Source organism: Sapajus apella, unplaced genomic scaffold (assembly GCF_009761245.1).
Source record: "Sapajus apella isolate SASKATOON/1434 unplaced genomic scaffold, GSC_monkey_1.0 scaffold32, whole genome shotgun sequence".
Classification (NCBI taxonomy): domain Eukaryota; kingdom Metazoa; phylum Chordata; class Mammalia; order Primates; family Cebidae; genus Sapajus; species Sapajus apella.
In genome coordinates this window covers 8,105,238-8,125,051 of record NW_022436972.1, presented here as the reverse complement: position 1 = coordinate 8,125,051, position 19,814 = coordinate 8,105,238, and the positions used below count along the sequence as shown (strand labels likewise).

At 36.7% G+C, this 19,814-nt stretch overlaps 1 non-coding gene across 1 annotated transcript; it reads right to left on the bottom strand.

Moving 5' to 3' along the window:
- Nucleotides 1-4,662: 4,662 nt before the first annotated feature.
- Nucleotides 4,663-4,766, bottom strand: LOC116562564. The gene has a single exon (XR_004274017.1). It is a non-coding gene; the product is annotated as a U6 spliceosomal RNA (small nuclear RNA).
- Nucleotides 4,767-19,814: the final 15,048 nt, after the last annotated feature.

The following is a 19,814-nucleotide window of genomic DNA, read 5'->3' as shown; positions in this document are numbered from 1 at the left end:
GCATCTAGACCATGAACGTTCTGAGTGTCTTTGAAGGGAAATCTTTAGGGTGATGTTGAATAGGGAGTGGAGTTTGTTGCTCAAAGGTCTTAATCTTTCCTTTCCCTTAGATAGGTCACGTAACTCCTGCTATTAAAAGGGTCATCTTATCTGGGGGAAGATGTACAGCCTGTAGCAACCATGTGGTAGCTGCCCTGGACCTGCCTGCTGGCAGACTGTGACTAGGCTACCTCCTTGCTGGGCAGGGCATCTCTGAAAAAAGGCAGCGGCACATCAGGAACTTATAAATAAAGCTCCACCTTCCCACGACAGAGCACCTGGGAAAAGAGGCGGTGAAGAGTTCCACTGCAGCAGACTTAAACATACCTGCCCGGCAGCTCTGAATGGAACAACGGAGCTCCTAGCACAGCACTTGAGCTCCTATAAGGGACAGACCGTCTCCTCATGCAGTTCCCCAACCCTCGTGTGTCCAAAGAGACACCTCATAAAGGAGAGCTCAGGCTAACATCTGGCGGGTACCCTTCTGGGATGAAGATAACTGAAGAAAAAACCGGCAGCAACGCTTACTGTTCTGCAGCCCCCGCAGATGATCCCCAGGCAAGCAGGGTCTGGAGTAGACCTCCAGCAGTCCTGAAGCAGAGGGGCCTGCCTGTTAGAAGGAAAACTAAAGAACAGAAAGAAATAGCTTCAACATCAACAAAAAGGACGTCCACTCAGAGAGCTCATCCGAAAATCACCAACTAGAAAGACAAGAGGTAGATAAATCCACAAAGATGGGAAGAAACCAGTGCAAAAAGAGTGAAAACAACAAAAACCAGAACGTGTCTCCTCCTCCAAGGGATCACAACTCCTCACCAGCAAGGGAACAAAGCTGGAGGGAGAATGAGTCTGTTGAATTGACAGAAACAGACTTCAGAAAGTGCCTAACAACAAACTTACCTGAGCTAAAATAACATGTTCTAACCCAATGCAAAGAAACTAAGAACCATGAGAAAAGGCTTGACGAAATGCTAACGAGAATAAACAGCTTAGAGAACAATATGAATGACTTGATGGAGCTGAAAAACACAGCACGAGAACTTTGCGAAGCATACACAAGTTTCAATAGCTGAATCCACCAAGCAGAAGAAAGGATATCAGAAATTGAAGATTAACTCAATGAAATAAAACAAGAAGGCAAGATTAGAGAAAAAATAGTGAAAAGAAATGAACAAAGCCTCCAAAAAATATGGGATTATGTGAAAAGACCTAATCTATGTTTGATAGGTGTACCTGAATGTAATGGAGAGAATGAATCCAAGCTGGAAAACACTCTTCAGGATATTATCCAGCAGAACTTCCCCAACCTAGCAAGACAGGCTTATATTCAAGCTCAGGAAATACAGAGAACACCACAAAGATATTCCTCAAGAAGAGCAACCCCAAGGCACATAATCAACAGTTTCACCAGGGTTGAAATGAAGGAAAAAATGCTAAGGGCAGCCAGAGAGAAAGGTCAAGTTACCCACAAAGGGTAGCCCATCAGACTCACAGCGGATTTCTAGGCAGAAAGCCTACAAGCCAGAAGTGCAGAATGAGATGAAAAGTAAAGAATATAAGGAACTTAATAAGTCTAAACATAGAATATAGCCAAATCCACTCTGGATACAGCAAAAAGTCATTTTTTAGCTTTGCCATTACCTAGCTATAGCCTTTGGAGAAATCACATGCCCTTTCTGTTTCTCATTTTCCTCATGTGTAAAATGGAATTCAGTGGAAACCCTCATGCCTGATACAATCAGGGCCATTAGTTCATTAGTCAATCAAAAAACCAGTTCCATTGGAAAGAAGTAATAGTATATATTATACTTGAAATCCTTTACTGCGCACATAAAATGTATTTATTACTCAATATTTTCATGTAAGACTAGGCCTTTTCGTGAAATACAGTCCACTGGTTAGAGCCCTTCCTTTATTATGTTTTCAAAACCAATATCCATGATGAATTGCCAAAGATTTCTTACTTTCCTTCTTGTTTTTAAATGGACTGAAATAAGTTTAAGCACAGAATCCTCCCAGGCCTTATTCCCACTTCCATTATCCCCACACCTGTTCTTTTATACTTGTCTAGATGATGAGTAATTTGACTGCAGTTTGTTTTTTAATTTTAATGACATGCCTTTAAAATGAGTTCTTTCAGATTATTCAATTTAGTTTTTATAGAAACATCTTTATTTTTCACTCTATTTCATTGATGCATTCATTACTACTCTATTAAATTATCTAATTATAATTGCAACTGGTTTGTGAGCAAATGCAACTGGTGTTTGGTAAGCAAAGACCTCAAATGAAGAGAGCAAAAACTGGTGAACATTCAGGTAAACAGCCTCCCTGCTGGCTGTGAACATCCAAACACATACAAAGAGAATGAAGAACATCAGTTATTTTAGTAAGTCTATTCATGTGAAGATATGTTAAGAATCCTCCTTAGGAACCTCATAAAATTGTCATGAGAATTGAAGGAAAAGGAAAAGTTGGAGGTTTGTCAAATGGCTCATTCTTCCTAGAAGTTGCTTTGTTCTTTTTTTTTAAATTTTCTTTCTTCTCTTTTTTTGAGACAAGGTTGGGTTTGGCTCTGTCACCCAGGCTGGAGTGGTGCAGTGGTGAGATCTTGGCTCACTACAACGTCTGCTTCCTGGATTTAAGCTGTTTTCCCACCTCAGCCTTCCAAATAGGTGGGACTATAGGCACGTGCTATTGTGCCCAATTAATTTTTGTAGAAATGGGGTTTTGCCATGTTGGCCTGCCTGGTTTTGAACTTCTGACCTCAAGTGATTCGCCCCAGCTTCCCAAAATACTGAGATTACAGGTATGAGCCAATACACGCAGCCAGAAGTTACTTTCTTTCTTTGCCTTCAGAAGTCTCCCAGGCTAGCAGAGTACCTTGCAGAATGATGACCCCTGTCCAAAAATGTCATCTTGAAAATTAACACTCAAGGCTGTGATTTACATGTTCAATTCCTTTGTGGATCCTACATTATTGCTTTAAGACTGACCTTTCCCATGTCAATCTCCCCCACAGGTCTGGACAGTCAGTCTTTTCTTCCCATGCTCCAGGGCCATTTTGTTCAAGCTTGACGCCCATGAGTTTGGCACTTCACAGCTTTCTGTGCAGGATTAACTGGGGGAGCACTAATATCAGGCTTCCAGAGAAAATTGCTGGGTAGTTTGCTTTTTTGAAGCCAGTGGCATCTGGAGCTCTGGATGATTTCATTCAGGCCTATGGAGATATTTATATCTGATTTTGATGTTCTATGATATTATACAGAATTTTTAAAAAGTCAAATAGGATAAGTGTCCATTCATGTGTTGGGTGCACAAAGAGAACATTGGGGGAGAAGTCATGCTCTGCATTTATAATTTACTTTGATTTAAAAAGCACCTCATACTGGTACAACAAAAGAAAAAAAATATGAGGTAGGCAAGTGTGTCTTTTTTTCTGGTGAGTCTAATTTTATTTTTTTCTGGCTCAGCAGAATAGGAACCACACACAATCCTGAATGTTCCCTTCCATTCTTCTAGGGAACCTCGTCTCTGATACATTTATTCTGGACAGAGGGAAGAAATATTGAGACCCCCACGCAGTTGCCCACCACATGTCTAGATGCTTAGAGAAAGGGTAAAATTTTGTTCCACCAGTCAAGTGAATTGTATTGGAGAACTTGGTGTTATTAGACTTATTTTTTTCAGTACCTGTTTTTTTTTTTCTTATTTTATCACCATCCCTGTCCTGTTATATATTTGAGGGCTACTGCTTCTCTGGTTCTTTGTGCAAGAGGTCTGGCTGTGCCACAAAGGGCCTAATACTCTGTGTAAGGCCCTTCCTTTTGCCTACCAAAGCCATAGGGAAATTCATTCCACATAGCAAAGGAGCAGCCAATGCCTGTTCTTCCTCTTCTAAGCTGTCCAAGGAAACTGGAAACAAGCTCAGAGGTGGTCATCATCTCTTCTGGAGTGAGAAATAACTTCTTCCATCCAGAGTTTCTTGGGATGTGCTTGAGCATAAATAAAGAATAAAGGAGTTTCTCACAAGCGTGTGGCCTGCATGTGTGTCAGCAGAAGAATGTGGTATGTCTCCACTCTGGGCAGAAATAAGCCCTTAATGCAGGAGACTTCAGAGATTTTTATGGAAAAAACAAGAAGATATCTGAGAGAGGAAAGGGAACAAGAGGGAATAGGCCTTCCAGGCCCCAAATGCAAACTTCATTTCTGACATCATTTGCATGCATTTGGCTGGGGTGTCAAACTATGGAACCCGGAAGGCTGAGGCCACACATTGAATTCCCCATTCTTTCCATAGATCTGACTGTGAGCTCACAGAATGAAGCTATTAGTCACAGGATGAAACTCTTGGAGTAACACACACCACTACATATGATCTATATTTAAAACATATAAACAAAACACCTGATAGTTTTGAAAAGAATGTGGCTTCTGAGTAAGAAAACAAAATCTTCTGAGTTATCCTTAACTTCATGAGAATTCATCATGTTTGACCCAAGTTTATCTCTTTTTTTGATGATATGACATAGCTCCTGGGAACTATGTCATCTTAACTCAAAGAGAACACTTTTTTTTTCCTATATGTTCATGACAGTTTACATAAATCAAGGACTAGTACACAAAAATGTGGAATGCTTCACAAATTTGCGTGTCATCCCCGCGTAGGGGCCACGCTAATCTCCTCTGTATTGTTCCAGCTTTAGTATATGTGCTGCCAAAACCAAGCCATTATCAAGGATTGCCTAGAAAGAAATAGAATTTTTATGGATCTGGAAAATAACTGTTATGGTCTCTGCTTTATGTGGCATGATTGTCTTCTCTCCAGACTTTTCCCAAAAAAGGCCGCCTTTTATTTCAAAGCACTTCAGGAACTTATAGATATGTATCATTCTCTGAAGTCCATGGAAAAAAAGCCATACAAGAACAAATCTGATGACCCCAGAATGGTCTGGGTTCAAAATTGATTAACTGCTTATGTCAGTAAGCTCACCTTTATTCTCTTTTACCATTAGTTGATAAACAGATTTTATAATTGTAATAATGGCACAGTTCTATACTGCATACCTATTTACTATGTTGAATCAGAAATTTGAAGTGTAGGATTATGATGTTTAGAAGCTGCCAGGTAAGCACGATTCTAACTTCCTTGAGAAGAACTGGCAGAAGGGAACTTTGCACTGCAGATTTCCCAGCATGAACTCTGAGTTACACAAAAAATTTCCAGTCCCATTTGTAACAAAACATATAGCCAATGTGAGACATGTCTAATTTTGGATGACCTAAAATTGCTGGATGGTTAATACTTCTGTGCTCAACCTGCTATCCTAAAACAGGGGTTCTTTCATTTCAAAAGGTTATTTTTAAATTAGTCTTTGGAACCGTGAGATTTGCAGTTTTTGAGTTTATAGTTTTTAAGTGACTGATTATGTTTATTTTATATACTTTTCCTGAAATAAGATCTAACTAGGGGACAGCTGGGACCTGGTCATAGTCTCATTTTCTAACAGCAGCAGGAAGGGTTGACTATATAAATATTTTTCTTGTTTAATAACATGTTGAAACTTTAAACCTCTTCGGTGTCTTTATTATTATGTTTGTTATAATAAACTTTAAATTTGGAGTTAACAGGTGTCCTATAATCACTGGTTTAAACTATTGCCCTGGCACCCTGTTTAGCACTCATTATGAATTTATTATTTTTGAATAAAGTATTATAATTTATAGTTATATTAAAATAAAACTGGATGGATTAGATAGACCCTCACTTTGTCTTTCCAACTGGTATCATCTTTCAGTGTGTAAACTGTATGTACAGCAAACAGAATTTTCACTTTAACCTGCGACCAAATGGGAAATAAGATCCATGATGCCCTGTAGTTTCCCACGCATGCCAGATGCACTCGGCTAATTCCTCCATTTTATAGACAGCAAGCAGGGCTCTTATCAATAAAATGCTCGGATGGTGGTGGAGCAGCAAGTTGTGTTGTGGTCTGTGGTCTGAAGCCAGCAGATTATGAGTTGGTAGAGTTAGTTAAAATAGGCTGGAAACAAGGAAAATTATAATTAAGGTGTCCATGAAATATGCCTGGGAAATAGAGGTTGAGAAGTTCTGTAGTCAAGTGTCATCAGCAACCATCTGGAAACGCTTAGTGGTTTTGTCAATAATTTTAAGGTAGAATCCTATTATTGCTTCTTATTGTTTGGTAATGATTTTTCACTAGTAAGCCTCTTTGACAACAAAGAGCTAAAAATATTGAAAGTACATATTTCGTTAAAATTAAGGGCTGATTTTCTATTTCCCAAAAAAGTTGGTAATAAATGTGTGACTTGCACAGCTTAGTTATGAAATCTTTACCATCCATTATGGGTGCTGCCATGTTGTCACTAATCACATAAAAACTAGAAGATACAAAGTTGCTAAATAAGCAATAATATATACTTCAAATATTGCCAACTATTAAAAAATGCCCATGGATGCAATTTAACAGGAGCAGAAGAAGGAAGTGTGTTAAATTTTCATTACACGACTTTTCATTTAGAACAAATGATTGTGCCTCTAAATTTATTCTGCACATTTTAGATTCTGTGGTTTCCTGCAAATGTTTGAAAAGTGAAAGACAGCTGTTAGTAAGTTGGTCCTATCATTGAAAGAACAACTTGGCAAACAATTGAAGAATGCCAGTTTTTTTTGTTTGTTTGTTTTTTGTTTTTGAGACAGAGTCTTGCTCTGTTGCCAGGCGCCAGGCTGGCGTACAGTGGCACAATCTCGGCTCACCGCAACCTCCGCCTCCCGGGTCCAAGCAACTCTCCTGCCTCAGCCTCCCGAGTAGCTGGGACTACAGGTGCACGCCACCACACCCAGCTAATTTTTGTATTTTTAGTAGAGACGGGGTTTCACCATGTTGGCCAGGATGGTCTCGATCTCTTGACCTGGAGGCCTTGGCCTCCCAAAGTGCTGGGATTACAGGCTTGAGCCACCGTGCCCGGCCAGAATGCCAATTTTTAAAATCAGTGTTATTGGGGTGATTCTAATGGAAAATCAGTCAAATTACTTCCAATAGCTTAATATTTTCAACCAATTTATGAAATCAAAATAAAGCTTTGAGTGCTTTTTCAGAGACAATATGCCTGCCATTACTGTAAATTTTATTGTAAACTTACTTTAGTTATTTGTTTATTTTTTATTTACTTTGAAACAGGGCCTCACTCTGTCACCCAAGCTGGAGAACAGTGATAATTATAACTCACTGTAGCCTAGAACTCTTGGGCAAAAGTCATTCTCCTGCCTTAGCTTTCCAAATAGCTGGGACTACAGGTGCACGCTGACACACCCAGCTACTTCTTAAATGTTTTTTGTAGAGATAAGGTCTGTGTGGCCCAGGCTGGTCTCAAACACCTGGGCTCAAGTGATCCTCCTGCTTTGGCCTTCCAAAGTGTTGGGGTCATAGGAGTGAGGCTACCACTTCTGTTTTTATTTTTATTATTATTTTAAAATTTACTTTAAAAATTCAATGTTAAGATAAAATTATTTTAACATAAATTTTGGTGGAGCAAGGTAAAAAATTTCTGCATCAAGTTCTATCAAGCTGAATCATATTTGAAACTGGTTGTAACGCACACAAAACTCATAGATATCAGTCTGAACATCTTTGATTCTCTAGTGATTGAAGTAGAAATCAAGAGTTGTTGAGGTTTACAAATATGTCTTACATAAGCTGAGTAAATGAATTATCTCATATTTGTGAAGAATCTAATGTTGAATTTTAAAAGACAAATACTTCATCAAGACAGTACATGTTTTCTTTATGGCCCATCATCAGTTTGATTTTAGAAATGCTGGGCTTAAAGAGCTACTTTGTAAAATTCTTACAATCTTAGTGTTCCACAAAAAAGTAAACTTTTTTTTTTTTTTGGTAAACAAGTTCACTAAATTTTGGTTGTCTTTCGTTTAAAATTACTTGGAAATCTTTAATTAAATTATTCACTTATTAACTAATACAAAACTTTGTCTTTCAAAGCTTTTAGTTAGTTACAGTTGTTAAAAATAGATCACAAATGAGAGGACACTAAAATTTATTACTATAGGAGCAGGGAAAGAGTGGCACAAATTAAACATTGAGGGAATGAAAGGTTAAAGATTTAATTTTCAAAACAAACAATGGCTATTTGAGTTTATTGACTTCTGGGAAGAATTTTTGTCACTATCTCTATTGTTAATGGAATGAATTTCTATCATTGACCACAACGGAATTAAACTAGGATGTCTGTAATTTTTCAGAATTACTGTCTGATGAAACATTCAACAGAATCAAGTTTTATCTTCTAAAATATTTGCCAAAAAGCTATTTAAATGGAGGAAAAGGAATGTGTAAAAATGATTACTAAATAATTAATTTTAAATAGTATTTAAAACAGAAAATCTAATTCAGAAATGGAGGTTTTATGTCTATCATCCTTATCAATTCTTTCTTTCTCTCTGGAAGGTTTTTGAATTTTCTTTTTGTCTTCGATATTCTTAAACTTCACCATAATGTGTTTGGATGTTGTTTCTTCATATTGGAACCATATAAGCCCTTTCAACCTGAGGCGTTTCATCTTCTTTTAATTCTAGAAATGTATTTTCATTATTTCTTCAAATATTTCCTCCTCTTTGTTTTTATTTCCCTTTCCTTTAAAGACTTCTATCTTCTGGATGTTGGCTTTCTGTTTCTGTCTTCTCTATATGTTAGCCTTTCTTTCATATTTTGTATCAGCTTATTCTTTTCTGGTGATTTCTGAGATTGTGTGGTCTTTCCAAATAATAAATTCTTATTTTCACGGATTTATATGACTACTTAACCCATCTATTTTATTCTTTATGTCAGCTATTATTTGGTTCACATTTAATGTTTTCTCTTAATCTTTATTTTATGTGGTTATAAAAATGAACAATATGTAGTATTTTTCTAAAAGATTGTTAGATATTGTGATATGAAAAGAAATGTATATTTGGTCTCTGCCCTGGTTTCTGGCACAGAGCTTCTAAAACCTTTGTAATTTTCTGAGCGATAAGGATACTAAGTGCTTTTTTCTCCCTTATGTTTGGTGTTTGACAATGGTTCCTGATACAGATGCTAATCCTTTTGAATTTCCTGGGTGATAGGAATGTCTTTTTATGAATGTGGCAACTCTTGGTGGGCTCCTGGATGGGGACTGATCACAAGAAAGAAGCCATGATGAGAAGCTTAGAACCTTTAGTCCCTTCTCCTGGTCCTGCAGGAAGGGAAGAGGGGCTGAGAATTTACTTAATAATTGCTCAGACCTATATGATGAAGCCTTCCTAAAGATCCCTGAACTACAGGGTTCAGAGAGTTTCCAGGTTGGTGAACGTGTGGAGGATATGGGAAAGCGGTGCACCCTAAGAGGGCATGAAAGCTATGGAACTTTCCACATATCTTGCCCTGTACATCTCTTCCATCTGGCTGTTCATTTGTGTCCTTTTATAATAAACAGGTAAATGTAAGTAAAGTGTTTCCCTGAGTTATGTGAGACATTTTAGCAAATATTTGAACCCAAGAAGAGGGTTGATTTATAGCTGGTGGGTCAGAAGAATAGGTAGGACATCCTCGGATCTGAAGTCGGGAGCAGTCTTGTGGGACCGAGGCCATATTCTGTGGCGCTTGCACTAATTCTAGTTAGTGTCAGGATTGAATTGAATTGTAGGATGCTCTGCTGGTACTGGAGAATTGGTTAGCATGGGGGAAAAAAGAAAACCCACACATGTGGTCACAGCAGTGCTCTGTGTTTTCCACGGAATACTATTCCGCTATAAAAAGGCATGAAATAATGTCTTTTGCAGCAACTTGAATGGAGCTGGTGGCCATTACTCTAAGTGAAGTAACTCAGGAATGAAAAACCAAACATCAGATACCGTATATGTTCTCACTTACAAGTGCTGTGTGTTGGGGGCTAAGCTATGAGGATGCAAAGGCATAAGGATAACATAATGGACTTTGGGGACTCAGGGTCGGGTGGATGGTTAGGAGGGAGTGAAGGATAAAAGACTACTTATTGGGTGCAGCGTATGATCCTTGGCTGATGGGTTCACTAAAATCTCAGAAATCACCAGTAAAGAACTTACCCCTATACCCCAAAAACTATTGAAATAAAAAAAGAAGTGTTCTGTGTTGAGAGAATAGTATATGAAAACAGTTCCCCCCCCCCCATTTACAGATTGTATGCATGTAGTTAGTTTTCAGGAAACACATGTAGATCTAATTTAATACTTTAATTACTCCTTTTAAATTCATATTGTGTTATCGATCTTTGCCCCCTATTATGTAATTTAGGCTTGAAGAGAATAATTCTTTTGCTGTGGATAGTGGGTTGAGAGTTATGTGTCCTGAAAAGATATCTACAAGTCCTTGTGCCTGGCACCAGTGAATGTGACCTGGTTTGGAAATAGCGTCTTTGCAGATATAATCAAGTTAGGGTCATGCTGGATTAGTGTGGCTCCTAAGTTTGAAAGCTGGTGTTTCTCTAGGAGAAAGAAGGAGGTTATTTGCATACAAAGACACTGGGAGACAAAGAAAGAAGGCCATGTGAAGACTAAGTCAGAGATTGGAGTGACGCATTTAAAAGCCAAGCAATGTCAGCAATTTCCAGTAACTACCCAAAAGAAGCAAGAAAGAATTCCTCCATAGAGCCCTCAGTGGAAGCATGGCTTGGCATGACCTTGAGCTTCCAGAACCCAGAAACAATACGTTTTTTTTTTTAAGCCACTTAATTTGATTTGTTATGGCAGCCTTAGGAAACACCATGGAAGGAGTTTTTAATAGTCAAAAGCCCTTCCAAGCCATACACAGACTGGCTTGGAAGGGCTTGAGTTTCAGCAAGTTTGCATATAACAGAACTCCCTCAGGTTCTGTTCATCTTTTATTTCTCTGTGGAGAGAAACTTCATTACTTACTTAAATCTTATCAAAATACAGGCTTTGGTTTTTTATTAAAGTTCCTTTCATACCTCCAGTTTTTTTCTAGTTATTTTTTTGTTTTGTTTTTAGTGTTCTCTTGTCTTTCATCATTTTTCTGACACTTTATCTAAAGGAAACGGTAGAAAATTATAAGGACTGTGTCAGAACATAGGCAGAGGGAAAAATCGGCCTCTGAGTCTCTGATTTATCTGCATAGTGCCTGACACAGACAGGGTGATAAAAAAGAGAAAAACAAATGAAAAAAAACACTTATTGTATTGAATTTCAAGTTAGCAGGGTGTCTGTATACTCACAAAAGTATAAAACTACATGCAAACTACATGATATTGTCTTTTTGTAATTACCAGGACATGATTTTCCTTGTTTCAACTTAAGTCTGTAATTGAATTTGTGTTCTTCAAAACACATACCACCTAGCCCCTTAGCAGTCCACAGATAGGATTAGATACAAGTTTGTTTTTCCTGCAGTGTGTAGTTAGTCACACAATCATCATCATTAATAATAGTACTTTCAGCATTACTTTGATAATTTTATAATTTGTTAACATTTTTACACATATATTATTAACCCTGTGGATTATTTATCATATTTGATTTAACTTACCTCTCATCTAGGTATAGAAACCAAGACCCAAAAGTATTTAGAAACTTAAATCTAATTCACAGAGTCCACATTCAAGGACCTGTACAACACTGTACTTCAACAAAATGTTGAGAACTGTAAGAGATACCAAGAGAGTCATATGTGTCTTTTTGCCACATTTCTTGTATATATCATGTACTATTGTTAATGTAGAAAATATTTTATTTTTCATGCCCCAAAAGTCTGTCCTATTTGTTTTGCATTATATAAAAAAGTGTACTACTGCCAGTAGACTAATCAGGAGAACTCTAATTGGATGATGAGGTGTAGCACTTTTTGCAGAAAATAAGAAATAATCTGCTCAAGTTTCTCTGGCAGGGTAGCCAAAATGAGACAATCACTTTGGCAGTGATGGACAAAAAAAAAAAAGGAAACTTAAAAGAGACTTTTAAAAGGTCTTATTTTTAGTGACATTATTGATAATGTAGATAAGTTGCATTTGTAACTTTAAAGAAATTGAAGAGATAGAAAACTATTGTGGAAGAAATGTTGGGTCAGTCCTTGTTTTGAAAAATGCTTCCAAGAAATGTGCTCACATCATTAACACATTGAAAATCATCATTTGTTGGACACCAATTGTTTGTACTATATTAGCTTATGACATGAATTTGAAATATTTTAATACACCTTAAAAGTTATTGAATCAATAAATTTGTTTTCCATTTGAATTTTGTATAGATTAAAAGTATTTTCATGCTTTTAATTTTTAAAATTTCATATTCCAAATTTTCTTATGCTAAAGCAGCACCTACATCCTTGCTATTGATTGCCTTCTTTCTTAGTGATGACCAGACCAGTAAAAAGGAAAAATAATAAAAATGTTATCAATACAACACGAACTGATGCAGTGAAAATGCACATGATAAGATGAGCTGTGTGAGAGGAGTATCAAACAAGTTTATTTTTTTGTGGCTCCAGCCTACCTTGCATTCCAGTAGCCCAGAACTTGCCCACTGGACTATTTGTATTTTGCCCATTATCTACAATTTTTCATAAATCTAAATTTTTACTACATTCTTTATGTAATAACTTCCAGTGAAACTGAATTTGCTAAGGCCTACTATGAATTTTCCTGAAGATATATATATTTGGAGCTGTGAAAGTTTAACTAAACCTTTCCTTTTATGGCATATGGCCATCATATACCTGTATAATGCTGAGATGTTAGCCAGAATTGCCATCTTGAAGTATTTTCTAGGATTATGCCATAGTGAAAGGGAAGAAGAAGCTCATATGTATGAGATTTTTCTATATTACACTGATGACTGCCTTCAAGGAAAAGTCCAAACTCATCCTATTCAGGATTCTGAAAAGATCAGTGTTACAATTATATTATAACATCAAACGTACTAACTTGTTACTTACAAGAAGTTTGAAAAAGAGAAAAATGCAACAAAAATTTTTTGTGAAAAATTATTGCACATGTCATTGATAAATGCAACCAAACTATAAACAAAGTATTTCTCTTTAATTGGTATTATTTGCCAGAGAAGTGGCATTACCCTGATTAAAAAAATTAAATTTCTTTTCAACTTAACTACTTTTGTTTAGTTGCAAGTTTAGTGTCCTGATTCCTTTTATTTGTTTACATTGTACTGAAAACTAAGAAAATGAACCCATACTTTTCATAGGCACTGCTACTTGAATTCCTTGCAAATCACTGAGGAAAATGCATCTTAAACCATTCTCTCTCATCACTTCTTCATGGTTAAATGTACATGCATTGTAAACTGGTAATAAAAATCTTTTGAGGCTTGATTTAGTAAATGTAGAGGATTCTTATTCATGAAATAATGTCTTTCTGAAACTGGTAAACAAATAATATGTAATCACATAAAAAATGCTAGGAATATTTGTTTAATAAATAACATTTATAAGTAGATTTTCAAAGAGTATTTTAAGAATAATTTCTTTGTAAATTTAACCTTATTTTTGCTGATACAGAATTTTATGATTGGATTTGCATAATAAATATTTTATTATGTAAATTTATATTATAGACCATGATTCTGTCTACTTCTACCTAAAAGAAAAAGTGCTCTTATAGATTTTGTTTATTTTTCTCAATCCTGCTGTCCAAACCGTCTTGAAATTTCTTCAGTCCCAGACTTGCATGAGCCCTGGAGAAAAGGTCTGGATTCTGGGTTGCTGTGTCACACACAGTCTACTTGCAGGATGACAGAGGAAGAATGAGTCATGATCTCTGCAAGTGCCCATCAAGAACTGCCTGACAGGTCTGGAAAGCATTCACCCTAGGACCTTTCATGTCCTTATTAAAATTGGATGTAGAGAAAATGAGTCATAGTGAAGAACAGGCTCTATAAAAAGCTTTTCTTGCCTTGGTATCAGACATAACATTTTATTTCAAGGAAGAGGAATATAATAACATAGTGGTTAAGAGCATGGGCTTTAGGATCACATAGCTCAAAGTGCAGATCTGACACAGCCATTTAACTTTGGGATATTTGCTTAACCTTTCTTTAGCCTTCATTTCCTTATCTGTAGTAGAGCTCTGAAATAATATCAACCTCCTAGGGTTGTTCTGAAAATTAATGAGATAATGCACAAAACAACTTAAAATATCTGGTACCATATAGTAAGAACTGAATAAAGAGTGTCGGTTTATTGTTGCTCTGATATCATTATCATTCGTATACAGAGGAAAATTCAGGAGAAATAGAATCCCTCACATTCTATAATTAGAAACATATCACTGACAAGAAGTGCAATTCAATATTTATTATGAATTATAGTACTAAAATTAAGGTACTATCCAGGCACTTTTCTCCCAGTAAAGCTCCTTGATACTCAAATATATGCTACTAATATAATTCATATTGTAGAGTAAAAGCAACAATTTTTATTGGGGTAATAAAAATACCACTATTCTGGAGGCTGACTGACTTGACTGAAATACACAGTTTGCAAATTTTCACATCAGCTCAAAGTGGTATTTCTCAGAGTAAGCAATGTTCAGATGCATGGAAGTGGTTATTGGCTTCTGAGCAGTGAATGTCTTGAGCATCTTATTTCCTTAGGTTTCCATATGGTGAGGTATCTCTAAGGAGACACCTTTATCACTTATGTAGTCTTTCACTGGCCTAAATTTTGTCTGTAAATGACATATTTTAGATAACAGAGGCAGCTCCTCCTTTTGTTTTTGTTTCTTATTGCATTTTAGAGAATGTTGAGGAAAATAGTGAGATATCTGTGAACATTTTTTAAATATAATGTCTAATCACTCAATATCCCTTTTCTATTATGATTTGAGCATCTCTGCTAGAGGTCATTTTGGCTAATAATTTTATGTTCTAAGGTTCATCATCTCTGCTCTCAGAATGTGATGAAAATGACTAAGAAAGAATGTAAAATTTTTTTGAGTAATAGAGGATTTAGGATAAAGTATCTCTATTAAATTTTGACTGTTAAAAATATGGCTCAGGCAAAAATAGACCTGTTCTTTCTGTTCAGCAGTTCCAATTTCATTTTTAAAAAACTAAGAAAGGCTATTGGAAAGTACCATACATAGTTTTACATTTTTGCATAATATGCACTATCTCAATGCATTACTATTAGGCAATTTATATTTCTTAGAAAAGCTATCTGGCCTTGTCTAATATTCATTGATGAAATTAATTTAATATAAAAGTCCTGAATTTTAAAGTCCTTTCCAGAATTATTTTTGCAGAAATCATCTTCAGGACTTCTGTTGTTACATCTATCACAAGATCATATGATATAGTTCAGAGTAAAAAGCATTAGCCTTTGAGATTGAGCTGCTTGGTCAATGAGAAGGTCTTATGTATTTGGAAATCTGGCTGAAAACTTAATGCAGAATTTGAACTGTTTCTGATGAGTTTCACCTGGCCCTTTTGGCTGACAATTCATCATGTCTACTACCTACATCATTCAAATTTCTTTTGAAGGAGGACATTGATAAATGTTTTTATAACTTAATATCTTTGTCATAGCAGTGGTAGCCAAAAATCATTGACCTGGTGAATGGAAATAAATGACTTTAGTAATATGTTCATATCTGATAAAGGCTTCAACATTGGGCCATTGGCATTGAATAGTCTAATAATGACAGTGCCTACAGAAATATGTATGTGTATGTGTGTATATATGTACATATATGTACATGTGTGTTTTATACATAACATATATAGACATATATATCTGAATTTCTATTGCTTTTTAAACTTTAATACCCTTCGCATAATTATTTTGGCCTATATATCTGTCTCCTAGATCAGCAGTCTTCAAATTTGACTTTGATTACGCATTTCATCAACAAATATTTTAAAACAAATGTCCTTTCTCTTTGCATTTATTTTACAAATGATTTGTATGACACTAAGATGTGTATTATAAAACAGAGGAAGATCAATTACAAAGGATATTTCACTTTTCTTATTAACACTGTAGAAAAGCTTATACATTTTTTTCTATGTGATTCAAAATTTTGAAAATTTTTATTTTATATTTTGTAACAAATTATTTCAAAGCTCTGGTCTCGGCTCCTTTTATTTTGTTGCTTGGCTTTAATGGCTATTGCAATGGGTGTAGCTGATGGTCTGCATTTATTCTCCTTTCCTTCAAATCTTATATAGGTACTTCGAGTCAGCACAAATATGTTTAATTAACAAACAAAACCTTAGCCTCAAGGAAATTTGGGAAATTAAATTTTCAGTTTATTAGGTTTTGCAGTGCAATAAAATATGCTTGAGATGAAACTATAATGATGAAATAGGTTTGTTGACACTGAGCCCACTGTGCGACAGTCACAGATCAAAACTCCATCTTTTTATGTTTTCTGCTGGTTTCAATGATGTTGACACTAAATGGTGTTAGAATATTAGAAATTCCTTACATTATGTAGAGGAGGAATCCAAAGACATAAGGAGGTAAGACTTTTTTTTTTTTTGACAGAGTCTTGCCCTGTTGCCCAGCTGAAGTGCAGTGGCATGATCTTGGCTCACTGCAACCTCCGCCTCCCGGGTTCAAATGATACTCCTACCTCAGCTTCCCAAGTAGCTGGGATTACAGGTGCCCATCACCACACCCAGCTAATTTTTGTATTCTTAGTAGAGACAGGGTTTCACCATGTTGGCCAGCCTGATCTCAAACTCCTGACCTCGTGATCCACCCACCTTGGCCTCCCAAATGCTGGGATTACAGGCATGAGACACCGCCCCTGGCTGGAGATAAGACTTTTTAATTGATTTTTGCTGCGAGACTCTTTTATCTTCACCTTTACCATGTAACCAGAATAGGGCCCAAGGATGCTCCCTTAACCAAAGGCTGGAAAATATATTGGCTATGTAAGTATGCATTTTTTTGAAAAGTGCTTAAGAAGAAATGTTATCTTTAGTAGGCCTATGATGAAGACTTTGAAAAATTCTGGTTTTGGAACAAGCTCCCCAGTTTAGGGTATGATGAAATCTCCAGTGTCAGTAATTAACCACCAGAAAAAAGTGATCTTTTGCTGAAAAAAATAATAGGCTGGAGTTATAATCACAAGTGTGACCCATAGGAATCTTTGTTAGTGCTTAATTGAGCATGAGATTCCCTTGGACTCTAGCAAATGCACACTTGTAAACTCTTGCTTAAGCTATACAGCCCCAAACAAACAAGCACATCTGGATCTAGAAATGAAGCTATGGGTTGAGTCACTTGATTGAGAGTCATTGTCACTCCTTCAATTCCAAAACATGAACCAGTTCATAAATCCTTGCAGAAAAACACTAAGACATTGAAACAAGTACATACACATTGTACAAGTCTTCTTCTTTGCTTTCTCAAAGACATCTGCAACCATTTATTAGAACAATTGAGGAAAAAATACCAAGTAAATGTAGGAATTATTGACCACTGGTATTGAACTATGTAAATCTCTGAGGACATAAAACATAACCGTGGGGGCTTTTAGAGATCAAGGGTTAAGTGGAGTTGGGGCCCAAGTCTGTCTGACAGTGGGTCCCAGTGTCTTCAAATATACCCAGAAATGTCCAGCCAAGCCCTTCCCACTTGACTCGCAGAAACTAGGAGAGGTAATAAAATGATTATTGTTCTTTTAAGCCACTAAAATTTACAGTGATTTGTCACACAAGACAATCCAAACACCTGGTGAGATACTTGCCTGTCAAAGGTGGAATACAAACACAATGAAAATGATTATGCCTGGTTCTGAAAGCCTGGCTATAACAGGCAACCTTGGCTGCTGGCAGATTTCCTACAATAACTCTTCTGACAAAAGAAGTAAAGACTATTACGGTAGGAAGAGTCAAACATACAAGTTTGGAATTACACTTCTAACTAGAAAAGTTAAATTTAAGCAATACTGAACCCAAGGTAAATTTTAGCCAACATCCAAAAATATAAATGCATCAGAAATATAGATTTTCTTCCTGTCTAGGAGAATAATAGGAAACTATTGTAAACCAATCAGGTGGTGATTTAAATTATGTCTCTTGTTCCAGGTGCAATCTCTTTTCTAAAGCAAAAAACTCTGCTCTGTCCTTGCTATGTACCAGTTATTTTTCCAGAAAAAAAATATATAATTATGCTAATAAATAGGATACTAGAAACAATCTACTTTCATCTGAAAGGTATAGCAGTATTCTTTTGCAATATCACCTCAGGGCAAGGCCAACTATCCTACAGAATGTCATAATCTAAACCATGATTGTCCCATCATTCCACATCACCCTGGCCCTCTATATTAATATCATGCTACAGCACCTCTTCAGCAGACATTAGTAGATACCCCTGATACCTGGTTTGGAAGATTATATTTTCCCCAAATGGCTTAGCTACTGGGTAGGCTTTTCTAACTGCTTCAACCAAAAGAGCACATCAGAAGGGGTTCTGAGTCCTACAAGGTTAGGTTATCGTATTAGTCTGTTCTCACGCTGCTAATAAAGACATACCCAAGACTGGGTAATTTATAAAGGAAAGAGGTTTAATTGACTCACAGTTCTACATGGCTGGGGAGGCCTCACAATCATGGCAAAGGCAAAAGAGGAGCAAAGTCACATGTTACATGGTGGCAGGCAAGAGAGAGCTTATGCAGGGGAACTCTTCTTTACCAAACCATCAGATCCTGAGACGTATTCACCATCACAAGAACAACATGGGAAAGACCCATCCCCATGATCCAATTACCTCCCACTGGGTCCCTCCCATGAAATGTGGGAATTACGGGAGTCACAATTCAAGATGAGATTTGGGTGGGGACACAGTCAAACCATATTAGTTATACAAGAGCAAATGGCTTTCATTTTATTCAGTAGAATCTTTGTGCTTGATACTTCCACCTGTCATATAATCAGAAAGATTGTCCTGCTGGAGGGAAGTGGAAGGATCATACAGAGTGTCCTGAGATTCTGTGAAGAGAGAAACGCCCGGCCTTCCTCCAGATGCCTCAGCTCCTCATCTTTCTCTGACCACAGCTACAGCAAAGGCCCTGAGTCACAAGTACCCAGCCAAGACCTTTACATTTGATGTGCAGAAAACGTGAGAGGCAATACAATGATTGTTGTTCTTTTAAGCCACCACAATTTAGTGATTTGTTATAGACCAATAAACAACCCAAACACCCGTTGAGATACATGCCTGTCAAAGATGGAATACAAACACAACAAAAATGTATGTACCTGTTATCCCTGAGAAATTTCTGTCACTCCTATAGTTCAGGGCATGTCAGAATATTACATCTAAAGGGAAAGACAAGTTTCTAAATTTTGCACAACTCTTACCACATAAAACAGGAACTCTGAGGCTGCTAAAGGGAACAATTTATCACATTTGGGAGCAGCTAAACCAGGCTCCATTTTAAGCACCTCTATTTACTTCCTGCACTTTATGTCACAGCTGACCCACAGTTTTCAAAGTCTCTATGGTAAATCAAGATACTCTAGGGATATTGTGGAAAGTCCCATTAAGATAAATTAAGATAATCATGGTGCAGGCCTTTTGTGTTTTGGAACAGAGTTGTACCTTCTTCCAGAAAGACTTATTTTTTTTCTTCAGAAATAACCCGTGGCTTGTTATTAAGTCCTAGGGATATCAATGTCCATGCAAATTGAGCTTTCATCATAAGCAGGGTATTCTGTGACCCACTGAGCCATAAATTTGAGAAGTTGATCATCGTAA